Source organism: Oryctolagus cuniculus, chromosome 15 (genome assembly GCF_051225735.1).
Source record: "Oryctolagus cuniculus isolate XC-2025 breed Fujian yellow rabbit chromosome 15, ASM5122573v1, whole genome shotgun sequence".
Classification (NCBI taxonomy): Eukaryota; Metazoa; Chordata; class Mammalia; order Lagomorpha; family Leporidae; genus Oryctolagus; species Oryctolagus cuniculus.
The window spans coordinates 55,064,877-55,070,876 of record NC_142881.1 but is presented as its reverse complement, the minus strand read 5'-3'; the positions used below and the strand labels follow the sequence as shown (position 1 = coordinate 55,070,876).

The following is a 6,000-nucleotide window of genomic DNA, read 5'->3' as shown; positions in this document are numbered from 1 at the left end:
ATGCGTAATGATTTCAATCTTCAAAATATACTTACTTAAAATATATTAAAAATGCTGCAAATACATTATAGAATCATGGTTCCTAAAATGTAATTACTGTATATAATTTAAAATAATTGGTTAAACATGATTGGTTTTCAGATTTTTTTTTTAAAAAGATGACTGCTTCCATGGGGGGTAAGGTGGGAGATGTGTGTGTGGCATAAGCAGCCTGGCAGATTTTCTGGGTAGAGAGTGGGGGTGCCTGCTTATTATCAGAGGAGGAAATGAGTGCGTCTATGGGTGGTGGCTGGAAGAGACTGGGGAGGGGGAGGAGCGATACAATGGCATCCAGCCTTCTTCCAGCTCGACCAGCCTGACACGATTATCATGTGGGCAGGTAAGACTTCCAGAAAAAACAGATAAGTCCTTCTGTGGAAAGTGAGACAGAATCTGAATATGATATGAGTGTGCATGAAGTTCTTTTTTTTTTTAACTTCTCAATTGACCTTGTGAAAAAAAGGGTGAGTAGGTTCAAAGAGAATTCCTCATTTCAGTTCTATTCCTGTGGACAAAATCAGAGCGCCACACCTGCTCTGGATTTAGTCCTTATTTTCATCCTCTCCTCGTGTGGAGTTTCTCTCCACTGATAGGCACTGATTAAAGAAACTAAACATGCCAGAGTTCCAGAAGCAAACACTGGTGACTGGTGCTTATTCTGAGTAGTACATTATGCCTCCCTCGTCAGGTCCCTCCTCTTTGCCGGGTTTTGCCGGGGACTCGGCCTTTTCCTCTTGCTCTGAGGCTGAGTGGGGCATTTAGAGTGAAAGATCCCTGTGTGGGAGGAACAAACAGTGGCCGCTCGCTGCATCCCACTGGTGTGCATGGCCCGGGCGCGTGTGAAGTGGGGAAGCTCTCCCTGGCCCCTTTACCAGCTGCCACTTGGGCAGCCAGTACTGGCGGGATTTGTAATTCACAGCCCGAGTTGGTCACTCCTTGACAGACAAGTTGGAAGAGGGGGAACAGCTGTTGCCTGACAGTGAGATGGGCAGACTGACAGCGCAGCTCCAGTCTGGGAGGTGGATGGGAGTCGTGGGCGTGGAGGAAGGACTCCTGGAGAAAGACACTTAAGGAGTAAGGGAGCCAGGGGGCGGGGCTGCCACGGGTGGGGATGGATGCAGGGGGCGGCCCAAAGCCCTCTCCCAGGCAAAATGACAAAGCGAAACACAAGCTTTCCTTTCCAACCTTCAGATTCACTGTGGGTGCCTCCCTCCCCAGAATATAATCCCACCGTTGGAGACTTCTCCACCCTCTGGTATCTGATGATAGCCTGAGTGAAATCCTTTCCAGGTAGAGATTTTTTTTTTTTTGATTTATTTATTTGAGAAGTAGAGTTACAGACGGAGACAGTTCACTCCTCAAATGGCCGCAAAGGCCGGAATTTAGCTCATCCGAAGCCAGGAGCCAAGAGCTTCTTTCGGGCCAGGAGCTTCTTCCGGGTCTCTCATGCTCACGCGGGACCAGAGCACCTGGGCCATCTTCCGCTGCTTTCCCAGGCCGTAAGCGGCGAGCTGGATCTGAAGAGGAGCTGCCCAGACTCAAACTGCCACCCACATGGGATGCTGGCACCTTAGGCAGAAGCTTAGCCCACTACGCCACAGGCCGACCCCAGAGATTCACCTTTTTTTTTTTTTTTTTTAAGATTTATTTATTTATTTGAAAGGCAGAGTTACAGAGAGGCAGACACAGACAGGAAGGTGTTCCATCCGCTGGTTCACTCCCCAAATGGCTGGAGCTGGAGTTGGGCGGACCCAAAGACAGGAGCCAGGAGCCTCTTCCAGGTCTGCCACATGGGTCCAGGGGCCTAAGCGCTTGGTTCTTCTTCCACTGCTTTCCCAGGCCGTAGCAGTGAGCTGGATTGGAAGCGGAGCAGCTGGGATTCGAAGTGGCGCCCGTATGAGATGCTGGCCCTGCCGGCGGCGGCTTTACAGGATATGCCACAGCCCTTGCCCCAGATTCACTTTTGAATGAGCGCCTAGGCCTGGTTCCAGAGCAATAGTTCTCAAAGTGTGACCTCTGTGGTCCTGCAACTTTGCTATCGCCGGAAACTTGTTAAAAACACAGACCTGCCAGCAAGTGGGAGCAGCTATCTAATTTAATCAGTCCTCCATGTGAGTCTGAGCATAGCTGTTGGAGAGTCACAGGCCTAAACTGGTCCCACAGTATTTGGGACCTTTATCAGTGAACTGAGGCAAAAGGCACTAAAGAGAACGAAACTTCAGCAGCTCCTCTCACCATTCTTCCCAGGAGAACACCTACTCTGCTTGTAGCCAGAGCCATTCCACCCATGGGTTCCAAGCTGCTGAATGGGTGAGTAATTAGAGATTTCAGAATTTAATTGGAGAATTTTAACTCTGGTGAACTGTTGAGAACTTGAGCAGATGTGGCTTCTCCTTTCTTTAGTCTGGAGAGCTCAAGTTGCATTTTTGAATTATTATGCTGGAGGTGAACAGTTGCCCTTTGGTGGCTGATTCTCCAAGGGCTCCATGAGGGGAAAGCGGGATCTTTATTATTTTAAGATGTGGAGAGGAAATTGTGCTAATAAAGAGCAAAAGGATCCAGAGTTCCCTGTGGTAATCAAACTCTCCTTCTAACGTAGGCTCTGCTTCAGGATTGGTACAAAGAACACTTGTTAGAAGGGAATGAAACCTCCAGGAAGTTAGGCGTGTGTTGCTGAAAGTCGTGGTTTGTACGTTGCAGCAGGTCTTTCATAGATTCCTATTGAACCAAAAACCCCTTTCATTTGATCTCTAGAACTTGTTTGTGACTCTTCATTCAAACGTTTATCTCAAACTTCTTGAACCTGCTTTTATTTTTGGCTTATATAGGCTCTTGTAGTAACAAGTTTCAGATGAGGTAATGAGCTAACTACCCACAGTAGAAAAGTATGTGTGCCTTTATTTATCCTAAAACGACCTCTTCCAAGTTTCAAGGGAGCTTATCTGAAATCTTAACTCTTGGGTATGGGTGTTGATGCTTCCGACTTAGTCTGAGGCAGTCTTTGTGATTGTGCAAAGGTGAGTCAGGAGCACCGATCAGCAGCTGCCACACCAACCCTGGAGTTCCGTCTACTCCACCCCGGGCCAGGCTCACTCGGTGTGGTTGGTGGTCATCTCTTCAGCATGGTTGGAGGAACTCCCTCAGATCGCACCACGCACGTTCCTTTTAAATCAGTGACTAAACCCCACCACTGGGAACTCATGCCTTTGGGTAAGCATTTCCTTTACAGGTGTCTTCTCACACTAGATTTAACCCCAGGAAGGCAAGGAGCAAGCTTCAATAATTTTGTGTTCATCTTTCCCACCTGTCACAGAGCCTGTACTAACAGGCTTGCCGTAACTCCTTGTGTCTGCTTGTATGCACAGTCGCAGAGAGGGCTGACAAGTTATTCCTAGACACCTTACTGTGTACGGGAAATGAGGGTGAATTTGGCTCTATATTTGGGGACAGATGACTGAGGCATGCTCCTTGCCTTCAAGAAAATTGAATCTAGGAGAAAATACTTGTATAGGAATTGCCTTCCCCCTTCCCCTACCTGGCCCCCATCAAATGAATTTCCAATGGTGGCAGTTGAAGCACTGTTGATCTGGCCAATGTGTCTAGCCAGACAGGGTTCGCCTTCCTTCCTTTCTCCCCTGTGTGGTATCCAGGAAGGATTTTTTTTTTTTTTTTTTTTTGGACAGGCAGAGTGGACAGTGAGAGAGAGAGAGACAGAGAGAAAGGTCTTCCTTTGCCGTTGGTTCACCCTCCAATGGCCGCCGCAGCCGCCGCGCTGCGGCCGGCGCACCGCGGCTGGCACACCGCGCTGGTCCGATGGCAGGAGCCAGGTCCTTCTCCTGGTCTCCCATGGGGTGCAGGGCCCAAGCACTTGGGCCATCCTCCACTGCACTCCCTGGCCACAGCAGAGAGCTGGCCTGGAAGAGGGGCAACCGGGACAGAATCCGGCGCCCCGACTGGGACTAGAACCCGGTGTGCCGGTGCCGCAAGGCGGATGATTAGCCTAGTGAGCCGCGGCACCGGCTTGCTTATTTATTTATTTATTTATTTATTGACAGGCAGAGTGGACAGGGAGAGAGACAGAGAGAAAGGAGGATCTTCTTTTAAAGGAACAGGTTTTTCCATTCACTGAAAACCAGGGCTGCTGCACGAGGGTTCTGGTGATGGAGATTATAAGGCCATATTGTCAGGTGTTAACCTGACATTTATTAAGCATTTAGTAGGTTCCAATACTTTTTTTTAAAGATTTATTTATTTATTTTTAAAGATTTATTTATTTGAAAGTCAGAGTTACACAGAAGAGAGGCAGAGAGAGAGAGAGAGAGAGGTCTTCCATGTGCTGATTCACTCCCCAGATGGCTGCAATGGCCAGAGCTGTGCCGATCCGAAGCCAGGAGCCAGGATCTTCTTCCAGGTCTTCCACATGGATGCAGGGGCCCAAGGATTTGGGTCATCTTCTACTGCTTTCCCAAGCCATAGCAGAGAGCTGGATCAGAAGTGGAGCATCCGGGTCTTGAACCGGCGCCCATATGGGATGCCAGCACTTTAGGCCAGGGTGTTAACCTGCTGCATCACAACGCCGGCCCCTAAAGATTTATTTATTATTTGAAAGTCAGAGTTACACAGAGAGAGAAGGAGAGGCAAAGAGAGAGAGTCTTCCGTCTGCTGGTTCACTCCCCAAATGGCCACAACGGCCAGAGCTGGGCCAATCCAAAGCCAGGAGCCAGGAGCTTCTTCCTGGTCTCCCACGTGGGTGCAGGAGTCCAAAGACTTGGACCATCTTGTACTGCTTTCCCAGGCCATAGCAGAGATCTGGATTGGAAGTGGAGCAGCCAGGACTTGAACCGGCACCCATTTGGGATGCCAGCACTACAGGCAGTGGCTTTACCTGCTATGCCACAGCGCCAGCCCCCTAGTACTTTAACTCACTTATTTGATAATCCTATGAGACTCTTGGTGACTCCAGTTTATACCAGAGAAAAACCAAGGCACAGAAAGTGTAAGTAACCTGCTGCAGGCCACCTAACTGGTGAGTGGAAGAGCTGGAGTTTAAGGCACTCTGATTTCAAAGCCTGGCTCAGAGCTACTCCACTACAATGCCTTTCCGTACCAGGAAAAAGTAGCACAGAGTGTCAATCTACTTCTATTTCAACATTTTCCCCTAAGAATGAACTCAGTAGGGTGTGCAATAGTGTTCTAGGGAAACAAGATTGGACATAGATAGGATTTGGGGATGAGAAACATGAAACAAATGTTTGATGAGACCCCTGTGTGTCAGGTAGGGGAAGGAAAGGGTTAGAGGGAAATCGGAAGCATCCTGTTAACTCCTGCAGTGTCCTCTCCTCTCCGATTCACCTGCCCTCAATAATTTGATCAGTTCTCTGTGGAAAGCACTTAGTTGCTATGGTAATGGGTATTCTACAAATATTAATAGAAAAAGCCAAACAGAATATTGCTCCATTAATGCAAAGGCTCATGGAATTAGCTTTGAACCTTATGGTCTAATGATGTGCCATTCAGTCATTTTGTGTTAAGTCCTATTGAACACATGTTAGTTCAGGGCCTCATAGTGATGCATTACAGAGATCCCAAGTAAATGCTGTCATGCTGTTATTTAAGCCCAACTCATCACGTCTCGAGGGCTGTGCACATCATAGGTATTGGGGGGTGGGATTTAAGAGAAACAACTGCTAATCTGATCAATTGATGTTGTATTTATTAATTCATGAAGGCGAATTTAGATTTCTCAAATTTAGACCAAAAAATTTGCTGTTGGTTACTTGGGCCAGGACTCTCAGCTCAAATGCTCCCACAGGGTCAAGGCAGATAAGGTAATTGAGAAAAGTAGGTTTTTCCCAACACAGTTGGGAGTGGTGGACACTGGGGTATGCCTGCAGGTTGGAATTCTAATTCTAGATGCAATGCATTTTTATTCCCCCTATTTCAATATTCAAGGTGATGAAA

At 47.9% G+C, this 6,000-nt stretch overlaps 1 protein-coding gene across 5 annotated transcripts in view; it reads left to right on the top strand.

Moving 5' to 3' along the window:
- Window positions 1–278: 278 nt before the first annotated feature.
- EGR2 (early growth response 2) overlaps window positions 279–6,000 on the top strand; it is a 169,499-nt gene continuing 163,777 nt past the window's right edge. For 2 of the 5 annotated variants that reach the window (XM_089314090.1, XM_089314089.1), the window contains exon 1: window positions 1,684–2,349. The gene's annotated coding sequence lies outside the window, so the exon portion shown is untranslated. Of the gene's footprint in view, window positions 380–573; window positions 1,114–1,151; window positions 1,330–1,683; window positions 2,350–6,000 lie in introns of those variants that run through there. The other 3 variants (XM_089314087.1, XM_089314086.1, XM_089314088.1) reach the window with 3 other exon arrangements.